The sequence below is a fragment of the Crinia signifera genome, chromosome 3 (genome assembly GCF_055691185.1).
Source record: "Crinia signifera chromosome 3, ASM5569118v1, whole genome shotgun sequence".
In the NCBI taxonomy this organism is placed as follows: Eukaryota; Metazoa; Chordata; class Amphibia; order Anura; family Myobatrachidae; genus Crinia; species Crinia signifera.
In genome coordinates, this window is record NC_139219.1 from 301,502,317 (window position 1) to 301,529,998 (window position 27,682).

The window sequence follows — 27,682 nt, forward strand, 5'->3', positions numbered from 1 at the left end:
CAACTTTAATTTGCTCCCATAGGTTACCAGGTTTTTGTTGCAACCAGCCAGATTGTCCTCAAAATTTTTGGGTTTATGGCCAGCTTAACCATTTTTTTTGTTTGTTTTCAAACCCACCCTGTAAGGAGCTGGTTGATTATCACTCTCCACTTTTATGCTATTCCAGTTAAAGAGATTATTATCTGGCCATGTTTAGGATGTAACTGGTGCTTGCCAAATTTTTGCCGTATTCATTAATATAGTGATTATGTCTAGAAGTCCACTTTCCAGAGAATACGGTTTTAAGTGTAGTCTGTTTATAAGAGGTGAAATTATATAAAATTTTGCATCCCTTGGTTTGTGGTCACTTGTTGGCCTCCTATGATCCTTCTCGTCTCTGTGTAGCCCTCACTTTTCTAGACCAGATCGTGGTGTCGTTAATGTTTGTTACTGTCAGGTGTTTTTAGCCTTTTATTTCGTCTTCGGGGGCAGATTCCTTTAGCTGCAGGACATACTGTACCACTGGGTTTTACCTTCTGGGTGAAGTGCCTGCGGTAAGCCCTGACTGTGTACTTAAGGTGGTCTTTTGCTTTCCCTCTTTTTAGGTGTGAACAGAAATCTGCATTGACTGGTGCTTCCGGGGCTAGTCACAGGTGGTAACTACATAATTCCAGTTAGCTAGGGCTTACTACCGGAAATAACGCTCTGGAAACTTAAATCGGGAGCTAAAACTTTGTGCCAAGTCCCATGGCTAATTTAATTTGGCCACTTACAAACCTGGAGGACCTGTCTAATTTCTACATACGGAGATGACCTTTTTTTCTTTTCTTTTGCTGTATCAGGCATTCTGGTCTAATGGTAATGCCCTTCAGTGGGACAGTTTTTTTTAATATATATTTATTTTAATGGTATTTTTACTGTGTGTAGGTAAAATCAAAAATCCCAAATCAATTTAGATTTTTGTTTATTTATTACTTATTTATTTATAAACCGTTTCTTATATAGCGCAGCATATTCCGTTGCCCTTTACAATAGGAGACAGTGATACAACAAACTGGGGATTTACATACAGTCAAAGGTAGGAGGGCCTTGCTCGCAAGCTTACAATCTATAGGGAAATAGGCATTGATACACAAAGATAGATTTTCTCTTGCATTCATTCCACCAGAATGAAAAAGTTCCTGGTGTTCTGTATGATACGGTGACCTTATACAGTGGGGATGTGATTTAGATAGGAACAGTATGTAGGAACAGTTAAGTGGCTGGTTCGGGATTTTGATTGCCTGAAGAGGTGAGTTATCAGGGATTGATTTGTAGGTTTAGAGACATGAGGAGTCTTATTGTGCATGGGAGGGCATTCCATAGAGTGGGTGCAGCTTGAAGAAAGTGGTGTAGATTGGTCTATGGCTTTGTGTGAGTAAAATAATTTTGTATGGATTACAGTAGCATACAGGTAATCAGCTTTGCTGATGATGAACGTCTGGCTAGGAAGATTAGCCTCGCAGCTGCATTCATGATGGACTGTAGTGGTGAGAGTCTGTATTGGGGGAAGTCCAATAAGGAGATCATTGCAATAATCAATGCATGAGATAAGAACATGGATTAGAGTTTGTGCAATGTCTTGTGTAAGGTAAGGGCAAATTTTAAATATATTTTTCTAAGTGCATGTGGCATGATTTCGAGACAGATTGAATGTGGCAGCGAGATTAAGTGGTAGGGGTGATTGTCATATTCTCAACAGCTATAGTGAGATCTGGTTGGTAACTACTATTTATTGGCGGAAATATAATCAATTCTGTTTTTAGAAATATTCAGTTTGAGGATGACATCCATGAAAAAACGTCAGAAAGGCATCCAGAGACACGGACCAATACAGATGGGGACAAGTCCGGGGAGGATAGGTAGAGCTGAGTATAATCTGCATACAAATGATACTGAAATCCAAAAGAGCTGATTAGTTTGCTAAGCGAGGAGGTATAGATTGAGAAAAGCAGAGGACCTAACACTGAACCTGAGGTACTCCAACTGACAGAGGTAGCGAAGAGGAGGTAGAATCAAAGAAACGAACACTAAATAAGCGGTTAGATAGATAGGATGAGAACAGAGAGAGGGCTGTGTCTTTAAGACCTAGGGATTGTAGCGTTTGTGTGCGGTCAACAGTGTCAAAGGCAGCAGAGAGATCTAGAAGAATAAGTAGTGAGTAATGGCCTTTAAGACTCAGCAGTGACCAGATCATTCACCACTTTTGTCAGTGCTGTCTCTGAGGAATGTTGGGAACGAAAGCATGACTGAAACTGGTCCAATAAGTTGTGCGAGTTAAAGTGTGTGAGGCGAGTGTAGGCAAGTCTCTCAAGTAGTCTTTCTAACAATCAACATGAATTTTATGATTGGGACGTTCTGACACACAAATGTCATGGAGACTCCATGTGTGACCAGTATGGTCTGTATGCATCTTCGCTTTGTGTAAATGTGTATGAGGGGCACAACTGAAATTCCAAAGCCATGTTGGCATTGGACATTGTTCTAGAATATCCCATAATTGCTCAGTGGGCTTCAGGGCTAGTGTTCTCCTCCAATTTTTATCAGTTTATCAATTCCTACTCAGAATACTGGGCAACCACCCTTTGCTCTCACTGGGTGCGGTATTGCCCTGTAAGACACCACTCAAATGGGAATGAAATGCAGAATCATGGTGTGAAGATGATCACCCATGGATCTGATCAGATGTATCTGAAGTGAATAGACTGAAAATTTAGCCCAGGGTCAGATTACTGGGAGAGTTCAATCGAAATTGTGGATGTGTTGCCCGTAGCAACGCATCAGAAACTAACTATCCTTTTTAAGAAATGTAATAGATACATTGGTTGCTAATGATTTATCATCCGGTTCTAGTTATTCTGTTCTTGAATCGAGTAGGTAAACTTTTATAGCTAGAGTCAGACTGGCTGTTAGGGTTGACATATGCAGTACTGTATGTAATTTTTGTAGTATTGTATATTTCTATCACCACTGCTTTAAAACATTGGGGCACCTGTATTAATCCTGGTGACGGGAGAATGTGAATATAAAGCTGAAGGTGAAACGTACCAGCCAATCAGCCGTGTTTGAAAAATTATTTGATTGGCTGCTGCGTTTTCACCTTCCACTTTATCTCTTCACCAGGCTTTATTCCCCTGCCCTATTACCTGGAGAGCCCCAAATACTATGCGTGCCACTTACCGACTCTTGACACAGATTTAAGTAGTCGTCTGCATTCCTTTTTTTTTTTTTCATAGAAAACGTTAAAATGAAATATTAACTAAAAGAAACAGAAACCTTTGTTAATGTTCCTGCACCTAATCCTGGTCTAGTAGCCATTCAAGAGCGCTGGGCACTTATTCACGTTTTGCAGGCATGTCGCTACCCATAATCCTTTTTTACAGTTTAGCCATGTTGTGACAATGGATCGAATAGCGCTGGCAGTGTCTATTGTAGTTCTGGTATTTCCGTCACACTATGTATTATGCTCAGATTGTGACTGTGCAGTGAATGCCTTGTCACCTCATGTTAAAGTAACATATTTTTTTTTTTTATCTTGCTACAGGATCTCCCTCCGGTTGTCTCACATTGCACCAATCCGGGATTTGATGCAGAAGGCTCCTTTTTGGTAAGGTCTGGTTGCTGTTTTCTCCTGTTTTGTAACAGGGCTGTTATGGATGATTATAATTGAAACCATTCTTTAAACATGAAACTGATTTTAATCCTTCTTTGTGCATTAACACATCAATCAAAATCTACCCTAAGCTCATTCAGTTTAGTAATGTCCGCTCTGTTCGTGCCAGCATATGGGGAGTGAGTCTGTTGTAATGGTGTAATACAGGGCACAGAGAATAATAGGGCCAGATTTAATTGTCATATAGCGTTTGATCCCCTCTGTAAAGTGATGGGAGATCGTTGGGCAATCTGCAACTGACTACACTCATTAAGGCCGAACTTAGTCTCTTCGCAGCTAAACCTGACCAAACTAATGGGTGTGCTGCGAAAAGTCCCCTTGAACGCTCAACCAGGGGACTATTTGCAGATTTCAGCTCGACCACCCCCGTCGGCAGTGTAAACATTTGAATATTGTCTATGGGGTCTGAGTCTGAAAAGTGGCGATTTTGCTGTTGGATTTAACCAGGTTCTCAAAATCCTGATTTGTCAGAATGTCATCAGTGGTGTCCCGAAAGTCAATCCTGATGGATCCTGGTAACTATTTTATCTTTAGCCATTACCATCTCCAGCTATGATTCCGTTGAGGATATTTAGATCTGCCTGGATCCTGACCAAATCCCATTAAACCTGGTTTTACTTTAGAATCTCTCTCTCTGACAAGTCAGCCATTTGCAAACGCTGTCCCAGTTGAGGAACGAAGGATGACAAAATGTCTGTATATTTACTAAATATAATTTTTGGCAGGTTTATGTGATCTCATGTGAATAAAGCGGATTTCTTATAGATCTCAAATAGTCCCATGATTTATAGTGAATTGTCCCATGCAGAATCTTTGTTTCTTTTTAACAGACCAAGCCCTAGTAAACATTTAGGCTTTAGAGAGTATATTGATGCCCCAACATCCAACCGTTACACATAGGTATATATTTAATGTGTTGATTGACATCTAGATGAATTTGGACCATATAGGCAGCCATTTTGTGGCTGAACCAAGAAGCCTTGTAACCTTGGCTACGCTGAGTACTAAGTCACCTTTTATGATGTACAGTGCACCAGGAGAGCCCAAATTCATGCTGATGAGAAGTGAATGTAGACCATTTGAGGGCCTGGTGTGTTTTCTGCAGCAGGATAAATGAAATACTGTGCTTGATTGCTGTTTTTTAAAGGATTACCAGTGAGCATAAAGGGCAGTGTGTCAGGCATATAATGTAGATTGGCGTCTTTTGTAAAAAAAATAAGCTGGCTGAATGATCAGGCGGCACGGATTAGAATGTACAGGTCATCTCGACCCAAGAACCAGTCATCTGATCGTGCTTTTCATTCTTGTGTTATAGTGAGATTATTCACCGTATTTTACCAGGAAATTCTTTTATTTTTTTTTTCTTTCATTATTTGGCTTTTTTTTTTTTTTTTTTTTTTGAATAGTGAAATATTATATTATCCTTACTGACAGTTTAACAAGTGAATGGGTTAGACATTACCGGTGTTCTTTTGGCTTCACCTAGTATTACACCTGTGCCAACACTACGGATGTGTGCAAGAGATGACGGTGCGGAACTATTACTGTAGTCTGCGTTTACTGGTTGTTTTCACCATAAGGTCCATCTCGTACTTCCCATTAGGTCTCAGGGTAAATCCTTCACTTTCCATTTTTCCTTTTCATTTAAATTCATCAAGATTCTCTGTAAATATTTTTGGAGGAAAATCTTTATCTTTAACAACCAACGACAAATCAAAACTATCTAATTTCATGTAACGAGATTGTCATTGGTAAAGCAAACATTGCCATTTGTCAAATTGTTCAGTGTTTAAACACTATATTGTTTAATCTGGAGCTCTAGGGAGTCCAAGGAAATGGTTAACATTCGCAATGACTGAGAATATTGTAAAGTGTATACCCAACTTAATAAACGTGTGTACACACTACACCAGGACTGGCCCAACCGGTCCTCGAGATCTACCAACAGTCCACGTTTTCCTGATCACCTAGCTGGTGCACAGCTGTAGTCATTACTGTCACATTCCCCAGATCACCTAGCTGGTGCACAGCTGTAGTAGGGTTACCACCCGTCCGGGATTACTCCGGACAGTCCGGTAATTTATACCGGCATCCGGAGTCCGGGCGGGTGGCTTTCCCGGACTATACTTAGTCCGGGAATGAGTCTGTCCCCCCCTCTCTCTGTCTGCCCGCCCCGGCTGTTCGGCTCCCTCCGCTGCACAGCACTGTGACTGCAGCAGTCACACACACACACAGGCTGGCAGCCTGGCCTGCACGCGATGACCCTGGTCACCCCAGCCCCAGGAAGTGATGCGGGCATCAGGGTGACGGTGACCGGGAAGCGCGGTGAGGTGACGGGGGAGGCGGCGGCGGCGCTCAGCGGCTGTCTGGATGAGAGGACGGAGCACAGTGTACGGGATGTACGCTGGAGCATCCCCCGGCCCCGACATGAGTAGCCGGCCGGCCCCACAGCCCCAGGGTCCCGGAGTCTAGCAGCAGGATGAGCCGGCACTGAGCATAGTCATGGAAGGGGTGCTCTACAAATGGACCAATTACATCACAGGTCTGGGGGCTGTACATGTGTAGTGCAAGTGTAATCTAATACATATGTGACATGCATATAATATATGCTTGTTGTGTGTATAATTTGTATGTGCAGGACATAGTGTGCCCTTACTATATGCAGTGTGTGTCTAATACATATATGATGTGTAATATGATATGTGTATATTACATATGGCTTTTGTAGTCAGGTTAACTGATGAGAAAGGTGCTTCACACACAGATGATGTAGGGTTACCACCCGTCTGGAATTACTCCGGACAGTCCGGTAATTTAGACCGGCGTCCGGAGTCCGGACAGGAGGCTTCCCCGGACTATACATAGTGCGGGAATGAGTCCCCCGTCTGCCCGCCCTGGCCGCCCGGCTCCCTCCGCTTGTTTATAAAGTGGCAGTGGTGTCTGTGTTGTCCCTATCTTCGGAAAAAATTGAGTCCTGGCATAACAAGTAATAAGCATAATGTGTAATGGGCATCATCGTGTGTGGCATAACATGTAATGGGCATTATGACATGTGGTATACTATGGCATTTTGTACACTATGTAATGGGTGTGTGACGTGTAATCGCCATTATGTTGAAATTTTTTGACGCGCGCCTACGGCGCGCACTGTCTATTTTATTCCTCCTTTACAAAAAACTTTTTCAGTCCTAGCATATTGTGTAATGGGCATTGCGGTGTATGGCGTAACGTGTAATGGGCATCACGCTGTTTGACGTGTAATGGGCATTATGGAATGTGGTATACTATGGCATTTTGTACACTATGTAATGGGTGTGTGACATGTAATCAGCATTATGTTGAAAATTTTTGACGCACGCCTTCAGCGCGCACTGTCTGTATTGTTCCTCCTTACCAAAAAACGTTTTCAGTTCTGGCATATCGTGTAATGGGCATTACTGTGTATGATGTAACATATAACTGGCATTATGGTATGCAAAATCAAGAATGAAAGCAAAGGTTTAAAAAAAAATCAACATAAGGCGGGTCAAAGGGCGGAGCTGGGGGCGGGACATGGGCGGGGCAGTGGGTTTCTCAAGGGGTGGGCCACTGTCCGGGAATCTCTCAACAAAAAGGTGGTAACCCTAAGCTGTAGTCATTACTAACTGTCACCTTTTCAAACCTGCTGCGTTAATTCCTACTATAGATCCACAGGTTGCCTGAGATACATGAACTGTTGGTAGATCTTGAGGACAGGTTTGGGTACAATAACAATATCACTATCCATATTATCCTGCATTATAGTTTAGTGTGTATGCACTAGATCGTTAACAACTCAAGCTCCAGCAAGTCATGAACTATGTCCCCTGTCATCCCGCATGTACAGATGAGGAAGGACATCGTTAATGCAGGCCCCTCATTGCCGCTGACATTGGCGAGTGTGTATGCACTTTCTTATGCTTGGTCCCCCTATATTCTATCACCTTTCACTGCATAACCAAAAGTCAGATGCTACCATAGAGAAATCAGCCAATAAAATAAATGACCTTAAAAGAGACCGGTGTAGCAATAAATAACTAATGACTTTTCCTCTGTCTTCCATCCTGGTGACCAGCTAACCATGGGATGTAGGAGGGTCTGCAGGAGCCAAGCACCTATGCTAACTTCTTTGAGAGGCAGGCTCCTCCCTTCTGCATCCCAGCATTCCTCAGTTCATTTTAGGTGCCCACTGGAGTGGGTGCTATGCTGACTGTCTGCAGCTGTTTTTTAGAGTAGTTATGGGTTTGTTTTTATATTAATATTCACTTAGTTGCAGGTTACAGTGTGAAACTTCCAGAGAAAGTTTCTTTACACTGACCGCGCAGCAGAGGCTGACAGAAGTGCATCTTGTCAGCACGCTGTGTGCTGAGAAACGTTCTGCTCTCTGCTCTACCCCCACCCCCCACCCCCCGCAATGGTGCCGCCATTTTACCGGGCTTATCGGCAGAAATCCATTGGAGTTGATGCCTATTACAGAAGCAGCTGGATGCTTACAAGTGGTCCCATACAGAGGGGAGACACTGGAAGAGAGAAGAAACACTTGGTAGGAGCGGCTGAAAGGGGTGAGTCTGTGCCCAGTGGGGCTCAAGCCCAGGGGTCTGAGCAGCCTGAACCTGCGTAGGCGGCTGCCTTGGGGAGGTCTATGGCTGCCTTAGTGCAGGCTTTGAATAGGCAGAGAGATGAGCTAGTTAAGTCTCCTAGGCCTTTTTCTCCCCCCCCCCCCCCCCCCCAACCTTCTGTGGGCTCTATTACACCCTCTCAGGGGGACCCTGCATTACTACAGGTTATGCAGGACACTAATCTATAAAAGTATAACATTTTATGAACACTCTGTGCAGTTTACCAGGGCCCCTGAGGCGGTTACTCCTAGGCAAACTTTATCCACACCTCCCCTCCTTAATTTAGACTCTGAGTAAGAGGGTGAATGTGCTGAGGACATGTTTTTGGACCAGAGGGAAGAGTTTGAGTCTTCTGTCCCAGGTATTGAAGATTTGATACTGGCAGTTAAGAAGACCTTAAATCTCTCAGATGTTGATAAGGTACCGCTACAGGGTGTGTTTAAGAAACAATGCAGGGGCGTGGTTACTTTCCCCTCGGATGAGGGCATGAAAGCCCTACTTGGGGAGGCGTGGAAGACTCCCGATAAAAGGCTCCTTATGCCTAAGATTTGCCAACATGTATCCCATGCCGGAGCAGCACGTGAAATTGTGGGAAAAGATTCCTCTGGTGGATGCACCTGTTGCTAGGTTGTCTAAAACCACTTCTTTACCTGTTCAAAGACCCCGTGGATAAAAAGATTGAGGGCTGTCTAAAAGCTGTGTTTGAAGGGGTTGGATTTACTTTGCACCCGATTATTGCATCATGATGATTTGGGCTGATACCTTGTGTGCTCAGCTTCAGCCTGATATGGAAGCCTTTGATTTGGCAGAAAAGTTAGTGTGTGGCTGAATATGTTTGTGAGACTGGTGAAGTAGGCGTTAAAATGACGTTGAAGGTGTCAGCCATTTCTGTGAAAGCTAGGAGAGCTCTCTGGCTTAAAGCTTGGGAGGCTTATAGCGCATTTAAAAAGTCTCTGGAAGTGCTGGCCTTTAAGGGAAAACTTCGTTTTGGGTCAGAACTTGAATCCTTATCAAACAGGCCACAGGGGGAAAGAGTACTTTCCTTCCCACTACAGCTACTAAGCACGGAGCTTCTAGGTTTGGAGCCTTCCGTTCATCCTTTCGCTCCTCCTTTCGGGGGGGGGGGGGGGTTGCGTCCAATAGAGGACAACCAGGTAGAGGGCGCCCAGGTCCCGTTTTGGCGCCTTTGCAAGGAAACAATCTACCAAAAGTGAGGATAAGTCCTCCTGCAGTATTGGGATGCGTGGGCTCTCTACGCTCCTGATCCTTGGGTTCACACTGTCGTCCCCCAAGGTTACAGGATCAATATCAGGGGAGTTCCTCCAAAGAGATTTCTCCCTTGCCACGAGAAGCTCACTTGAGAAAAGCCCTTTTGGGGGCGGCGACGTCGCTTCTCGAGAAGGGAGTTGTGATCCCAGTGCCTCAGGAGGAAAGGAAGAAGGGATTTTATTCCATTATTTTCTTGGTCCTCAAGCCAGACTGTTTGTTCGTTCAGACCTATCCTAAACTTGAAGTCATTAAACTTCACTTGATGGCTGTCATGGGTTAAAAGGGATTGTAATTATTCCGTACTTGGACGATCCCTTGTTCAAGGCAGACTTTGCAGAGAAGTTGCAGGAACATCTAACCGTTGCAACACAGTTCCTTCAAGACCATGGGTGGATGTTAAATCTTACGGTCTCATTTGACACCTACCCATAGACTTCAGTTTTTGGGTGTGATTCTGCATACACAACTACATCATGTTTTCTTTCTGGAATCAAAGGCCATGGACATCCGTTGGTTGGTGCTGGCAATTCTTCAGTCGCCAAATCCTTCAATATGGCAGTTTTTGAAACTACTGGGCAAGATGGTGGCAACCTTCGAGACCCTGCAGTATGCAAGGTTTCACTTGAGGCCTTTTCAATGGAACATCCTTTTCAGTTTGTCAGGAAATTTCGAAGTCAATAAAACAGGAAACACTTCTGTCTCAAAAGACTAGGGACTCGATGTGGTGGACGGTTTTGGAATCCCTTCAATTGAGTCGCTCCCTTCAGTCGTGGGGTTGGTTGGTCTTCACGGCCAACCCCAGTCTCAGGGGCTGGGAAGCAGTGGCCCTGCATCTGAGGTTACAGGGTCTGTGGTTCAGCTCTAAATCAAAACTGCCGATCAATATACTGGGCAGTTTGGAGTACGCGGAGGAGTTCCTGAAGGGGTCTCCCATTCATATCCAGTCGGACAATGCCATGGCGGTGGAATACCTTAACCATCAGGGAGGCACTCGCAGCAGGATGGCGATGAAAGTCTCTCGGATCTTTCAGTGGGCAGAATTAAATATTCCAGCTCTTTCGGTTGTGTTCATTCCCGGGATCTGGAATGTGGAAGCAGACTTCCTCTGCAGAGCAGAACTGCTGGAGGGGGAATGGGCGTTGCATCTGGAGGTCTTTCAGGTCATTGTATCCCTTTTTGGGGCCCTCCAGAGGTGGATTTGATGGTGTCCAGACACAATTATCAGGTTCTGTTAACAAACCAGGGACAGTGTGGGCAGTGGATGCGTTTCAGCCTTGCATATGTCTTCCCTCCGTTTCCCATGTTTGCTTGGTTCCTCAAGAGAGTGAGGACACAGGGGTCAAGGATCATCTTGATTGCTCTGGATTGGCCCAGGAGGTCTTGGTATTCAGACATACTGAGGTTGTCGATAGCATTGTGGCGTCTTCCTCTTCGACCAGATCTACTCAAGCCAGGACCCTTCCTACATCAGGACCTAGCTCGTCTCAATTTGACAGCCTGGCTTTTGAGACCTCGTTGTTAAAGAAGAAAGGTTTCTCTGATGCATTTATCAGAACCATGTTCAGTGCTCAGAAATCTGTGTCGGCAGCCAATTATCATAAAGGTATGGAAGACTTATATCAGGTGGTGTGAGCGACAGAAGGTTCACATGTCTAGATTTAAAACCACTAGGCTCCTGGAGTTTCTCCAGGATGGTTTTTCGGTGGGGTTGAGTCTGCAGTCTTTGAAGGTGCAGCTACAGATGGGGCAGGCCTCTTCTTTGCTGGCGACTCGCCAGAACGTCAGCGCTGGCGATCCAGCAGCCTGCCTCACCATCTGACTGAGACGCGCGTCTCAATCTCCGTCGGCGGGGCGACGGGAACCCTGTCCGTCTCCGCTTCAGGGAGACGGACAGGGTTAGGGGGGGGGGGGTGTGGGCAGGCGGCGGGGACCCCGGATGACCGCCGACAAGCCGGTGGTGACCCGGGGGAAGTGCCGTCGGAAGGGGACGCGCGCATCCCCTTCTCGCTATAGAGATGGCGGCTGGCATTGCCATCCCCATCCCCTGCAAAGATGGGACCTGCCCCATCTGTATCTATAGCCTTGTCGATCCTCTTTCAAAGGAGAGTGGCTCTGTTACCGGAGGTGCAAACTTTCCTCCAGGGAGTTATGACAGCCGGTGGCACCTTTTGGATCTGTCTCTGGTGTTGTCGGTTCTTTAGAAACCCCCATTTGAGCCTTTTAAGGTCAGCTGATCTTAAATTTATTTCTTGGAAACTGACTTTTTTCTTTTGGCTATTGCTTCGGCGAGGCAAGTGTCGGAATTGGGGGCCTTGTCTTGCAAGTCTCTGTTTCTGGTATTTTATGATGCTAGGGCTGTTCTGCGAATGGTGCAAAGCTTCTACCGAAGGTAGTGTCAAATTTTCATTTGTACTAGGAGAATGTGCCCCCAGTGTTTCGCCCTCCAGCGGGAGGCAAGAAATAGGGACAAATTGAAGAAATTGGGTGTGGTTCACGCGCTGCGTGTTTATGTGGACGAAGTGAAGGATTTTCGTAAGACCGAATTGTTATTGGTGCTATATGACCATTGCTAGATGGTTACGGTCTGTAATTGCCTTTGCTTACACTAAAGTTGGCAGTGCAGTTCCCTCCAGGATTAATGCCCATACCACTAGGTTGGTTGCTTCTTCTTGGGCTGTGCGTCATGGGGCTGCAGCGGAGCAGTTATGCAGGGCAGCCAACTAGTCCTCTGTTCACACCTTTACCAAATTCTACAGGTTCCATGAGTTCGCGTCGGAGGATGCTTCATTTTGGGCAAGAAGTGATGAGAACTGCAAACCTGAGCGTACCCTCCCAAAGGACCAGGTTCGCTGTGTCACCAGAATGGACTCTGAGAAAGGGATTCGAACTGCAAGTTCTTACAAAAATCCCCTTTTATTCTGAGTATTTCTAGAATACTGTATATAGCATATTTATACTGCCTGTCGGGGGTTAGCACACTGAACTTTCTGTTTACCTGCGGCGTCCAGAAAATAATTACCTCGCCCCAAGTGTTTCCTAAACTTTGTCCCTGTGGAACCCTAACCGTGCGTGTTTTCAGGCTATCCCCAGGAATAACTAGTACCACCTGTAGATCTATTGTGTTAGTCAATTAACACATCTGTACTCCAGCTATGCACTGCAAGGGTTCACTTGTTAAAATATATTCGCTTCTATGATGGTTACAGATGGGTGCATCTCATATTTTTTTTGCTTTTAATTATTACTTTTATTAAGATGGTGTTGCACATTTGAAGGTTAGAGGGTCACCCAAATCGGCCTTCTAACTTTGCAGTGATGGGCAGCCTGAACTGCGTCGGGCTGCTTAGCACTGCATTACCCAGGCATTTGTGTCTGCGGTAATGATAACTTTCTATTTATACACAAAGCACCACCCTGTGACTCAGGCCGGAGAGCGACAGAACATCTACAAACCACAACATCATTTTTAGCAAAGTATCAATTTCTTGCAGTCCAAGTTTGTCTTTATCAGTAGTGACTTGAATATGGGGATGTGAGGCAGCTTTTTGTAGAACTAAACGCGGATTCTTCGCATCCGTACTGATCCCTGAGGCTCACATACCATGTGCAAATTACACAGCTAAATGTGTGTTGACTCGTGTCGCTGTGGAGAAAGTTTCAACATCTGTTTGCGGACAGATCCATTTCTTGCAGATTTATAAATTTATTTTATCTTTCAGCTAAAAATGGTCAACGCAATGTAAATAATATTCACCACTGACAAATAGGCTGATATGCGAGAAGTTGGGAAAAAAGCAAGCAAGGGTCTTTTATATAGTATAACTAAAAGGGGTTGAGGTGCAGCACTAGAAGTGTAAAACAACGCACCAATATGCAATTTAAATCGATCAAACCATCCATAGAGAAAAGTGGTTAACTATATAAAAGATGAATAAAAACATAATTGTTCAAATAGTGTGTTATGGAGGAATAACATGCAATCCGATATCAATAACCGAAGGGGGATACGGTAATTGGGTCTATAACAACTAGGTCGACATGGGATTAGGTCCACACCACTAGGTCGACATGGGATTAGGTCGACATGGGCAAGGTCGACATTGGGTTTTTCACTGTTTTTTGTGCCGACAGGTGGTATTTCACGCCCTACCATCCATTAGGGCATGGTTGGAGAATAAAATAGTGCCCGAAGCATTGTGAGCGGATGTGGTGCACTTCAAACTGTATCCATGTTGACATTCGGCAAAAAAAAACAGTGAAAAACCTCATGTCGACCTTTTGACTGTCGACCTTGCCCATGTTGACCTAATGCTTGTGTCGACCTAATGTCTTGTCGACCTTGCTGCCTGTCGACCTAATGCTTGTCGACCTAGTTGTTGAAGACCAAACAATCCCAACACACAGAAGGGATACAATAAACTACTGCAGTTAATGTGTAGGGTGTGGTATAACACCCCAACAGTCATTAGGCCGGGTAGGGATCATTTGGTCTACAGCAGGATGGTCGACACCATTAGGTTGACATGGGAAAAGGTTGACATGGTTATAGGTCGAAAGGTCATTAGTTCGACAATGTCTAGGTCGACATGGGGTTTTTCCGGTTTTTTTTTTTTTTTTACCTGAATGGCAACAAAGTCGACATGGACACAGTTTAAAGTGCACCGTATCCCTTTGCATCGCTCGCTGTGCTTGCGATGCGTTGGACATGGTGGCTCGCTGCACTCAGCACACTATTTTATTCTCCCACCAAGCCCTAGTGGATGGTAGGGAATGAAATACCGCCTGTCGGCACATGTTGGCTCTAAAAAGTGAAAAACCCCATGTCGACCTAGACGCTGTCGAACTAATGACCTTTCGACCTACAAACATGTTGACCTAGACCCACTTTTACCTTTTCTCATGTCGACCGAATGACTATCGACCATCATGCTGTAGACCAAATGACCGCATCCCATTAGGCCAATCCTGACTGCAGGGACTCAGATCGCGCGGGGGGAGAATGCACTCGCCACGCCTGTCCCTCTATGGGGGTCGTGGCCCCCCACTAGGGAGAATAGCCGCTGCCCGTCTATTAGGCTTTTAGCAGTCGGGATTCCGACATCAGTGTAATGACTGTCAAATATAACATAACATAGAGGCCCCCTTACGCTATGCGATATTGGCCTGATTTTCGACATGTGTTTGACATCCGATGCACGGTCCCGTGCACATCAGATCAAAGGACGGACCTAATGCCCATCCAACCTCTGACTCTGCCCCGCTCCCGGCGGCGAGGAACAGGATCGCATGCGTTACGTCTCATGCAGAAGGATATCGCATGCGATCCTGCTGCCCGGGAAGGCCAGGGGTGGCTCAATGGGGTTCGGATGGACATACACTGCTACAACTTTTTGCAATAGTGTATGGCCACATTAAGTCTATTTTAACCTACAGTACATGTGTTCTTATGTTGGAAGTTGTGGTTTAGGTTTTTCAGGCAACCTGATGACACTAGGTGTTGCAGTCCATGTGGCCCTCTAGATGACTGCTTGTGCTCTGCTAAATAATGGGCAATCAACAGAGCTATTGAATTGTTCCTCCGATTGGGTCATTGCTCGCACCTTCTTGAACGTCTACTATGTAAGTGTAGTAGTCCCGCTAGAGTCCTGATAGATGTGTGTGGAGTTTAACCGCTCAGGGTTCCAATGTTCCGTTGTCATCTGCGGGGTCTCATTCAGGATTGGCATGGGTGAATGCTAGGGACAATCCCTGTACTTAGGCTCCATCTGTCACTGGTCTGGTTCACATCCACAAAGGAAAAAACCCTACCACCAACACCTGAAAATAAAGGAATATATATGTATTTAGTAAAGTTGCAAGAGAACGTAAGAAATTCAGTAAACTGGAGTAATCCAAATGTGGCGCTCCCATTTTGTCTGCCACATGTAATGCCTGTTGCACCTCCATTGTCTGCTCCTACAGACACCCCTTGCACTAGGCCACTGCACATCACCCAAGATGAGGTTCAGCCTTCCTGTACGGCACCGTGCCCATACATCGCTGGCACTAATGGCTAAACTCCTATATATTTGGCTACATCTGTCACTCAAAGTGGGTGTCTGTGTCTATAACGCTCTGTTCCTGGACTTTCCTCTTAATGTGTGATTGCCTTCATCTGTGCTGAACACCTTTCTGAGAAATTAACCTGTTTAAAACAGGTGATGGCAATCATACATTAAGGGGAAGTCTAGAAACAGAGCATTGTGTCCCTCCTGGAGAGGGTCATGTTGGGAGGTATGTGACAGAGAACCAGCCCAGCGAGCCCACAGACAGTGCCAGATACCCACTGCCTTCCCATGTTGCCCAGCACTGCTACTCCACAGCCACCAGGTGAGCACCCCCCTCCCGCGATTTGCGGCAAAACCTCGCCCCCCCCCTCCCGCGATTCGCGGCAAAAAACACCCGCTCCCCCGCGACCCCCCCTACCGCGATTCGCAGCAAAAACACCCCCGCGACCCCCCCTCCCGCGATTCGCTGCAAAAAGAACCCCACCCACGACCCCTCCCGCAACTCGCGGCATAACCACCACCCCGCGACGCCCCCCTCCCGCGAATCGCGGCAAACCCTCCCCCGTGACCACCCCCCCCCCCCCCCCCCCGATTCGCGGAAAAAACACCCCCCCGCGACCTCCCTCCCGCGATTCGCAGCAAAAAGAACCCCCCCGCGACCCCCCCTTGCACGATTGGCGGCACCCCCCCCTGCGACCCCCCTCCCGCGATTCGCGGCACCCCCTGTGACCTCCCGCAATTCGCGGCAACACCCCCCCCCCCCCGAACCCCTGTGAACCCCGCCCTCCCGCGATTCGCGGCACCCACCCCCGCGACCCCCCCTCCCGTGATTCGCGGCAGCTCCAGAATTAAATTGCACATGGAAAACACTGACATGGCTATGGTCGACAATGAAAAAGGTTGACATGAGTTTTTGAAGTTTTTTTTGTCATTTTTTTGAATATTTTCATATTCATTCTCATGTGTCGACATGGACACCAATGAAGTGCCACACTTATGTCAACATTTACATGTGTTGACCTTTCTGTGTTGATTTTTTTCTTGTGGCGATTTGCGTCCCACTCCCGCGATTCACGGCACACACACACACACACCTCCCCCGCGATTCTCGGCACCCCACCCCGTGACCCCCCCTCCCGTGATTCACGGCACACCCCCGCGACCCCCCCACCCGCAATTCGCGGCACACCCCCCCCCCCCCCCGCGATTCGCAGCAGCTCCAGAATTAAATTGCACATGGAAAACACTGACATGGCTATGGTCGACAATGAAAAAGGTTGACATGAGTTTTTAAAGTTTTTTTTAAATTTTTTGAATGTTTTTATATTCATTCTCATGTGTCGACATGGAAACCAATGAAGTGGCGATTCGCGTCACACCCCCCCCCCCCCCGCAACCCCTACTCCCGCGATTCACGGCACACACACACCCACCCGCGATTCTCGGCACCCCACCCCGTGACCCCCCCTCCCGTGATTCACGGCACACCCCCCGCGACCCCCCCCTACCATGATTCGCCGCAACCCCCGCCCCCGTAACCCACCTCCCGCGATTTGCGGCAACCCACCCCGCGACCCCCCTCCCGCGATTCTCTGCAATCCCTCCCCTCCCGCGATTCGCAGCATCCACACCCCCACAACCCCCCCTCCTGCAATTCGCGGCACCCCCTGCGACCCCCCCTCCTGCAATTCGCGGCACCCTCCGCGACCCCCCCTCCCGCGATTCGCGGACACCTAAGTTGCAATACAGGGCATCTTTCATACAATTCTAACCACATTTCTCATATACAAACGTTCACAAATTAAGGGGGCGCAGCCCCTTACGACGGTGTGAAGAGCGCCCGTAGGGCGCGATGAATCACCTAGTCTGTAATATTCTTCTTCGCCGAAACACCTCTGCCTAAGTGGGCCATCACTGTTCGGTTTATTCTACATTATTTTGCCACTTTTTTTTGTTTTGTGTAGTGTGAGATGTAGATATTACTGATAATGTGCTAGCTGTGGCAATGCAGAATTGTATTATCCAAAATGTCTGCTTTTTGACACCTTAAAACATGTGCAGACCATACACCAGATTTTATCTTGGGTGTTGATTCAAAGAAGGAGCTCCCGGAGCAATTCAAATCGGCGTGCGGTTAGGTCAGAGAAAGGGGTACTCGTTTGGTAAGAGCGATGGTTTTTGTGACCATTAAATGCCCAGCCCCAATGTTTGTGCCATGCTACTGCACTATTTGGACTGATTTTAATGGGTTCAGGAACTGCCTCCTGGCGCTCAATTGAATCGACACCATGATTTTTTTTTTTTCCATAGATATTCATACACTGTTATACTGTATACAGTACTGTACTACTACTGCTATCAATAGATGTACAACTTTTTTTGTTTTTAAAATATTAATCATTTTATTATGAGATTATTTTGTGCGCTTCCCCCATATTTTTGGTATTTTTTTTCACCCTTTTTTTATTTTTATTTCCTTTTTTATATGCATAGAAAAAAAAAAATGAGCATGGTGCGAGAGAACCTGTGTAATTGCAAAAGGGCCTAATTCAGAGTTGATTGCTAATTAGAGTGATTTCCCAAATGGAGTGAATATCGATATCCCATCTCCCATATGCAATGCTGATGAGCGTAAGCAAATGTGTATGGATCGTATACTCATGTGGCAGGAGCTTGACTGACAGGTAGCTGGCGTTTGAGGATGGACATTCGCCAGTGTGTCTCTGAAAATATCAGACCCTTCCCCTGCTATTTTTACTGGCTTTTTTTTCTTCTTTTTTATTTATTTATTTATTTTGCTTTTTGTTCCGAATCCAAGCTATTAGAAAATCCCCCTCCAAGAATCCTTGAGTTTTGTTTTTTTTTGTTTTTTTTTGCTGTCTATTTTATAGTTGGAAAGTGTCTTCATGCAAACTATATAAGAAACTGCATTTGTTTCCTGTACCAGTAAGGTTGCCGTAAACTTGCAGAGGAATAAGCTGGGTCTTGTTGCATTGTTCCTGGTAATTTGCTGATTGTTATAGTGACACTCTCTCCAGAGGGTTGTGTTGGCTGGTAATAAAACATAGTTAACAGGTTGTCATAGGCACCAAACACAAATGTATTCTGAGTCTAGGAGGTAATAAAATACGATGGTGTCCATGGAAAAATCTGGCTAGCCATTTACCTAGCTGACGCAAAGCTGAGTTTCAAGGGCAAAACCTAAAATGAACCTCTCAAAAAAATACTATAAATTCCATGTTTGGGGTGGTCCTCTCCCACTGCTTTCTCCAAGTTAAGTGGCCTACACACGGGGAGATGAGTGGTGCTAGACTGCTCAGCTTACAGCACTGCACAGACCTAACCACGGCGGCAAACTTTATCCAGCGGAGGTGATAGTGACGTGCGGGCCACACATTGCTATCACTATGCCCCTACACACGGAGGGATGTAGGGGCATTTTCTAAGCGATCTGGTGAGATCACATGTGTCACGGACCCACCGGTCGCCTGCTCCGATACGTCAATCTGAGCAGCTCCGGCCGTGACTGCCGTGACTGTGGTTCACTTAGGACAGTCGGGTCCTTTCCTTGAGGTACACTGCCACCAGCCAAAACCTGATTTTAGCGCTTGAAACTGCGCAAGGGGCGGCTTGGCTCGCACCTGACCGTACAATACACAAATGGTAACACACTGGAGCGTTCTCCTCTGAGGCTAATGAGTCTTAAGAACACAGAACCAGGACTGAGAATATGTAGTATTTATTCCTAGAAATACTACAGAGCTTTAGAAAATAGTTACAAAATATTACAATGATTTTAAAAGTACACACAAGGTTAAATGCAATTTCAGAACTAAAATAAAAAGGAAAAATGACAGAACCGTATCTTACACTTAAGTACCAATCCTGACGTGGGGGGGTTCTCCACAAGAAATCTCTGGTCGCTTACAGCCTGTTTGCTAGACCCCCAGGTAGTGACACTGTGACTATAGGGAGAAGGGTCTTAGTTATACCTTGAAGACTCCCTCATCCCTCCCACCCTTGGGATTTTTAACCATTCCCTTGCTGAACCTAGTGAAGGTCCCTAGATATAGGATCTTTCCCATAAAGAATTTGTCCCTGCTTTGAAGTAGATTTTATACATTCCTCAAGTGATAAGAGGTAATTTAGTGGAGGGCCAAAGTAACTTTGGCCTGTTGGCTGGACACTATTGCTCTCCCCCTCAATCTGGTTTATGAGGGGTCTCAGATCTTTATCTTACATCCTAACTCCAGAGGAGTCCACAGATGTCAAACAGAGGGAATACAGGCCTCAAACTCAAACCAGGGTCACCTACAGTTTACCCACATAATAAAAGACATGTCCTGATTCCAATACTCACATAACTTTACAACAATACCAGACATACATTGATCGACCAGATAATCATAACAGGAGGCATACGTTAATTTGATCATCTGATCTGATCGTTACAACATGGAACATGCCCAGGGATTGCTACATATCTAGGCTAATTAGTTTTGCAGTTTGGAGAATATATATAGTTTTGGATTTAAAGATGCGGATGATCCTAGTCTTAATAGTTTCCCATGAGAGTATTCATATGAAGGGGCATGAAAGAGATGAAAACAATATACTTTGCATCAGAGTCCATATGACCATACAGAGGAAAACCCCAGGTGGATCACTCTTAGGGAAAGGTGTTCTGATAGATGTTCTTCCACCGTCAGGTGCTTGAAATAATGTTGTACCGAAAACTCACATAGGTGAGGTGCAGAACCCACATATAAAGGTATCTTTAGACTATGGAAAGTCGTACCCCACTCACAGTAAATAGTGCCCAACCCATAACTATTTCGGATTTACCAATTAAACTATTGACTAAGAATCTAGATGGCAGATCTCTACAATCATATTTTATGTTCAACGATTAGGTGAATGCACATTTACTCGATCTGCAAAAGGTTAAATGGCCGTGAGATATAAAAGACCTTTCTGAGTAGCCATGGGCACAAATATTGTGCTCCATTAAATGTACCACACGCTGTGTCTGATGTTAGCAAGTCCTTTTTTTAGGTACTTCAGAACCTATCGCATCCCAGCTTCGCTTTATAGAGCTAACCTTCGTACACATACATGCTGCTATTGTGGGCACGGTTATTGGCACTTACTTTGGTTTTGCCCTGGGTTGGTTTTTCTTTTGGACAGGCATGTCCAAACGATGGCCCTCCAGCTGTTGTGAAACTACACATCCCAGCATGCCTTGCAATAGTTGTAGCATTCCCAAATAGCAAAACTGTGGCAATGCATGATGGGACTTTTAGTTTCACAACAGCTGGAGGGCCATAGTTTGGACATGGCTGCTTTTGGAGGTTAGTTTAGGAAGACCCTATGCTTACGGAACCATCGCTTCCGGCATTGTCCCCTAAAATTTTTTTTTGCATTGGACCTGGGAAAAACGCACTCAATAGTTATATATCGATTATGGTTTATGTTAAACACTGGCTAATGGTTCGCACCTCACTGCCCCAATATATCCCATTAGAGAGCTTTTGTGAATAAGGTCTTTGTGCAAGAGAGACACTTCCTTAATACTATTATAAGTGGCATGCCTGACCGCTGGGAGATGGCTCGTCATTCTTATATGCCGCTACTGGTGAATGGCTTGGTTCTAGAATATCTGCTAGGACTATCTGGATGTATTTTGCCATTTTTTTTATTATTTTTTAATGGAGAGCACTTAGTTAATTGTAATGTTAGAAGATAAACATTATGGCAATTGACTCTTGGGAATATCTGTACACACCTTGCTGCTTTATTTTACTTTATTGTGTCAAGTATATTATGCTTCTTACAATATTTCTGATTGTTATGCCCGAAGGTACATCTGTTTGAGTGTTTGTTTAAAACCATAAAACATACCTAATTTAAAAAACAAAAATCTATTTTTTCATCCTCGTACCACTTCCATAAAAATCTCTACAAAAGTATGATAACCACATGTGGGGGCAGAAGTACTAAGCCTGGTGAAGTGATAATGTGAAAGGTGATGATGCACCAGCCAATCCGCTTCTAAGCATAATTTTTTCAAACCCAGCCTTGAAAACTACACATAAGCGGATTGGCTGGTGCATGATCACCTTCCACTTTATCACTTCATCACTTCATCACTTCATCAGTCTGAATACATCTGGCCCATTGACATTTATGTCTTATAATCATTAAGTTACCATTCTTAGGACTTTCCAAATATTAAGCAGATGGATACAATACAGTAGCTAATTGATTGAGCAACTTCCATGCTGTATATAACTTTCAGACCCGGCTGTCCTGATTAATAATACTGTCACTGTTGACATATGCATCCATTTGTGATTTAGCTTTTCTTCAGTGCAATGGTCTCTTATTTTCCGTTTAACCCACTGACCCGTGAAAAGCAAATGTTACACTAATAAAACACATGGGAGTGGAAAAGCGACACTGAAAGCCTACGAAATGGATGCCTCATAAGTTACGTGTGAATCAGAGCTGGCGGTTCGTCCCGGAATAATTCTATTTGCCAATGCTTAAAAAGCTCAGCGCTACATTGTTATTCAAGCAGGAAGAGCTGTAATCCCTGTAAGCCTGCACAGTTTACTTTACAAAGAATGGCCATAAAGATGTTTTATTTACTCGAGCAAATATTAATTTACGAAAAGTAACTGATTATATTGATGCAAGTATAAATAGTCATTTGCTGAAAGTCTGTAAACGGTGCAGGTCATGTAATGAGGGATTGGATTGTCCATACTTTTGGGGAGTATTCTAAATGAGCTTTAATGTTGTGAGCGAAACTTTACCTAAATGAAATGAAAACTGAATGGTGCAGAATTGCTAGGCCCAGGTTTTGGAAAAAGAGGTGAATCACAACGCCGGTTGTTCTTTGTATGCCAAGTCATGTGACCTGGTTTTCTTGAGTGCGCTACAGTTTAATTGGCTTCTGCTGGCATGAAGGCTTGCATATTTAGGGCTCATACACACATCTTCTAGCAAATTGGCTAGTTTTAATCTGAGCATACACAATGCAATTACCTGGCAGACCATCTGTCTAAATTGGCTGGTTGCAATGAAAATCTGGTAAGGTATAGAAGGAAATAACGATCAACCATTTGCACCCAAACACTACAAAATAGACAAAACTGGTCATTCAGGCAAATTGGTTAAACCAATCGGAATTGTCAATTTTTCCTGTGTTAGGGAGCAAATGGTTAATTGTCATTTGCTGACATTCATTACCAGATTTGTTTTTCTGATTGGACAGATCTGCCCGATAATTGTAAGGTGTATGCCCAGCTTATGGTGCAAACCTTTCCATAACCACACATCTGCTTTTTAATGACAGGAGTAGCCCAATGCCAGCAGTAGCACTGGCACGTTTGAAGCTGTTGCTTACTTGAACAAGGCTGCCACAAGTATTTGTCTGATTCTTATTGGCTGTTGCTGTCTGTGACATGGGATGTTGCTATGGGCAACCAATCAGCATCTACTTATTTACCACCTTATAGAAGATAATAGTATCTGGTTTGTTGCCCATAGCAACATCCCATGTAAAATAAAAATCCCATCTTGGTAAATTTCTTCCATAATTTGCAAATAATTAAAGATCACCATTTTTAAATGGCAACCAAAGTAGTATGTGAGTGGGATGACCAATCAGAAGCAGAGTTTGTACCTTTTTCTAGGGGCTCAAATACCCAAACACAACAACCCCTTACTATATTGGTGAGGTCATTCTAAAATGTAGTGGGTCTTCCCATTGTCCCTTACTATTCTAGAGCTCCTGAGGACAGGTGTGGTATTGGGGGTCCAACAGTCTGTTTTCTAACGGTCATTAGACAGACTTCGGAATCCCGACTGCCGGTATTCCGATATCGGGGAGAGCGCAAAGAAGCCCCTTGCAGGCTCACCACAGGTTCTATTCTCCCTCTATGGGGTTCAAAAATAGCTCCTTTAAATCAGGCTCCCAACTGTCAGGCTTTTTTAACAGTCTGGGTACAGACGTTTTGTCTAGTGACGGTGGAAATGCCAACTGTCAAGAGGTCATCCAGCAACCCCTGAAAAGACGTGGAAGTATATTTACTATGCTGTATGTTTCCAGTGTCTCTCTAATTGGAACATTTTTATATTTTGCTTTCCTGATTTAAACAATTAAGTGTTAAATATGACTGGTTTCTCATTTTAATATTATTGCTGCTTTACATCATGCATGAAAAAATAAAACCTGCAACATTAGGTGGGCTTGGGATCTAGGGATATATGTTAAGAATCAGAAATCCTATCTTTAAAAGAACTGATGAAATACTTATAACAAACTACACATTTAAAAAAAAAAAAAAAAACTGTATTTACTGTACAGCTGGTGCCTGCATGTGTCTCATCCGGAGTTCTATCCGGTATAGAATGTTGGATGCAAATTATTTGGCTTGAAATGACCAATAGGAAAAACAAAGATGCTTATTGTAGTCTAAACAAAAACCACAAATGCAGTTGTGAAACCAGAACTAATATTGCGATTGGTTTTTAATTATGGTTATACATTTTTATTATTATTGTATGGAAGCTATAATTACGGTCACACTGCAGCCTGGTTACTTCATTTTATGTTGCACTTTTCCAGATTCAAAAACCTCTGGAGGTGTTATTTTTTTTCTTTCCACTTTGACCTGGCTAATACTTGGTTTGGAAAGTCCTGATGGTTCAGTTACTATCTTCTGTTTATCTTGCGTTTTTATTGAAATGGCATTCGTTCAGCAGAGTAAATAGATCAGCCTGCAGGCTTTGTGTGCGTAATAGGTAACGCGCACACTGAGTAGGGACAGATCTGCTGGAGTCCTCCTCCCGTCTTGCCAGGAAGCAGCTGTTCTTGCTTTTTATTAAAAAATTTTTAGGTTTTGTGTTTTGAAACCTTATTATAGTGTGGTCAGTGAGGTTAATCATTTCTTCATTAGGGTTTTATGAAAACTGAAAGTTTGTGGGGTGTTTTTTTTTTAGCTGAGATTTCAGCCTTGAGCTGGGTACACACTGGGCAATACAAACTTAACAATATGAATGATATCGCATGCATATCGTCCAATGTGTACTGTCAATATCATTAACTTTGGCCTCACCTACAGGTCGTTAACAACCTCTCATGTCAAATTGAGCTGCATGTACAAAGCGGGGTTCAGGTGACCACACTGGCAGATATTTTCCCATGGCACTGCCGATTTTATAGTTGTTATATCGGCGGCTCCAGGAATCGTCTGGTGCTGTGGTTCCCAACCCTTGTTCTCAAGTACCCTAACCACCTTCACATTTTCCAGGTCACCTGTGGATTTTTAAAATGTGACTGTTGGTCATACAAATTGTTAGGGCTCTTGAGGACCAGGGTTGGGAACCACTGGTCTAGTGTGCACTCAGCATTATTAGCATTATACAATATATTAGCTTGTTTTTTTGTTTTTATATGGAGGCCAATAGGTTTGTTTATTTTTCCTATGGGGGCCAATCTGTTTTGCCTCATGGTGTGCCTTGGCAATTTTTTTTAGTGTGCCGCAAGGTAAAATGGTTGAAAATCATTGATTTAGGGGGATAGTTATAAAAACTTTGAGGGTGAGAAAAAGGGCCAACCAATCCGATTCTGTCATTTTACAGGCTGTGTATGAAGAATGATAGGCGCTGGTTGCATTGTACTTTATCTCCAATAGACCCTTTCCATTTTACCTGTATTCGATTTCTGTTATTTATTTACTGTAATGTTAAATTTTATCTCCCTGTACTGTTCCTTTTGTACGGCGCTGCGAAACACTTGTGGCGCCTTATAAATAAAATAATAATAATTCACTAATAAATAAAATAATAATAATAATTCACTAATAGGCATAACTATGCATGCATAAAACCAGTATACTCCAGTGTTAAAACCTTTACGGTCAACCATAATCCATCCTCAGGGGATATTTGACTCCTTTGAGTAAATGAAATGGGGACGGAGTTGACGGAGGTCCCGGATTTTGTCAAAGTGGCCATATTTTTTAAAGTGGTAATCATTTACAAGGCAAAACTAACCTGCCGCTTCAAAAAAAAAAAAGTCCATTCCCAAATGCAATCGTGAAGCTCTGACCCGATTACATTTAATCCCTTGTATCACGCTGTAAAATGGACAATAAATCAACACTGCTACCAAATAAACTAAACCTGATATTAACACATGGGGGTTCCAAAGTGTCAAAGACCACACACATACATACAAGTCACTGGCGATATCTTACAACCACAGTTGCTAACATGACAAATATTGATTTGATTGGGTGTCTGTTCTTTTTGAGTAACATAACTGCATTTGCGGTTACAAGTGAATGCATGCTTCCTGGTCTTTTGGAAAGGTCAAAATACAATCAATCAAATTTTGTGGTTTTGTGTAATCCAAAAGATTAGCATTGTTGAAACGATAACATTTCAAAGTCTCACCACCATTCAGGTTATTACATCTGCCTTCATTATTTACTTATACTTTGTTTACTCGCTTTAGCATCACAATTAATGTCTCCATTGAGTCTGCAATCCTAGTGAAAAATAACTGGTAGGCCATAAGAATAAGATTGATATTGACTTATTTTTATATTAGTTGCTTTTATAGTTCTAAAGTTATTGTTTACCATGGCAAAACAGTCTCCTGGCACAGGATGTAGTGTGCTGAGAGGCTTTGGAATGCCTCTCTGAGCTCTGTTTGAACCATGATATCACTTCCTTTTCTTCCTTCTGCAATCACATGGCATCTGTTTAGCAAACTCTATTCGGTAGATGAATTCGATTGTAAAGTCTTTAGTGCCAAACACTAGTGTTTGGCTTTCCCTGTAGAGAGATTCTGAAAGGAGATTTGTAGGAAGTTTGCGAAGGGAAGCTAACGGAGATGCAGGTTTAAAAGGTATTTAAATTCCTAGCCAAAATGTAAAACAATGTCCACTTATGGACTTTGACAATAATAATTTTCATTAAAGATATGTTTAATAGAATACTATTCCATTTTCCAAGACGGAGAAAAGGGAAAGCGTCCACATAAGAAAAAAAATTGTCTAAATTTGGTGAATATGAAGTGGGATCAATCTGTATGACCGGGTGTCAGAATACAGTTGTCGACATCCGATGGATGTCTTAACCTCCCTGCTAGTGCCGTACCCTAAACCCTGCAACCTATCCCTAAGCAACATACCTGCAGCCTAACTCTTAAGTACCCCCCACTAACCCGCCCCCCACACTCACTCATTGAGATGCCGGCTATCAGTATTCCGCGGTCTGCATCCTGATCCTTTTGGGGTTCCAGCGCTGGTTCTCTGAAGGCAGTCGGGATGCTGGCACAAGTATACTTTAAGCCGGCATTCTGACTGCTGGGATGCTGACTATTAAAGCCATTGGGGTGATGATGCACTAAGAAACAACTCTAACAAAATAAACCACTTTATTTGAAGCTACTATGAAAGAAAGAACATGTTTACACTTGTTTCCGCTATACTATTAAACAGTCTTTGTGTAATACCATTTTTTTTCTTCTTTGCAAAGCCTTTTTTTTAATGATCTCTACTACATCATTAAGAGTCCAGTTTTTTTTCTTTCTATTATTATTAATTAAAGCTACGAGTGTACTTGAAGCCGAAGTGTTCAGTGAAATGTTCTTAGTGTTATAATCATAGTAGTATTACATAAACTGTTTATTGTAATACAAATTTTACCTTTTTTTATATCGATCTATATAGCTATATCTCTCATCTCTGGATAGTTCAGGTCATGTATTTACTGGACCTGATGAAAAGACCTTGCCGGTCTTGAAACGTTGTCCTCCTTTTTTATGCACTAATATAAATTGAACTCATTACAAAGACCGTGGAGTGCCGCCTATTCATCTCATCGCCCGTTGGGGGTTAATGGTGGGTGCTATTGTCTATATAATTCCCTTGGAAGGCACCGTGGCATTTTTCCTATATTCTGGAGTGCCGATTACCTACGCTTTGGATAATATATATATATCCTCACTGTCTGCCATC

At 43.9% G+C, this 27,682-nt stretch overlaps 1 protein-coding gene across 2 annotated transcripts in view; it reads left to right on the forward strand.

Moving 5' to 3' along the window:
- HPCAL1 (hippocalcin like 1) overlaps positions 1-27,682 on the forward strand; it is a 131,037-nt gene that overhangs the window by 46,307 nt on the left and 57,048 nt on the right. For both annotated transcript variants that reach the window (XM_083178545.1, XM_083178544.1), the window contains exon 2: positions 3,563-3,625. The gene's annotated coding sequence lies outside the window, so the exon portion shown is untranslated. The remainder of the gene's footprint in view (positions 1-3,562; positions 3,626-27,682) is intronic.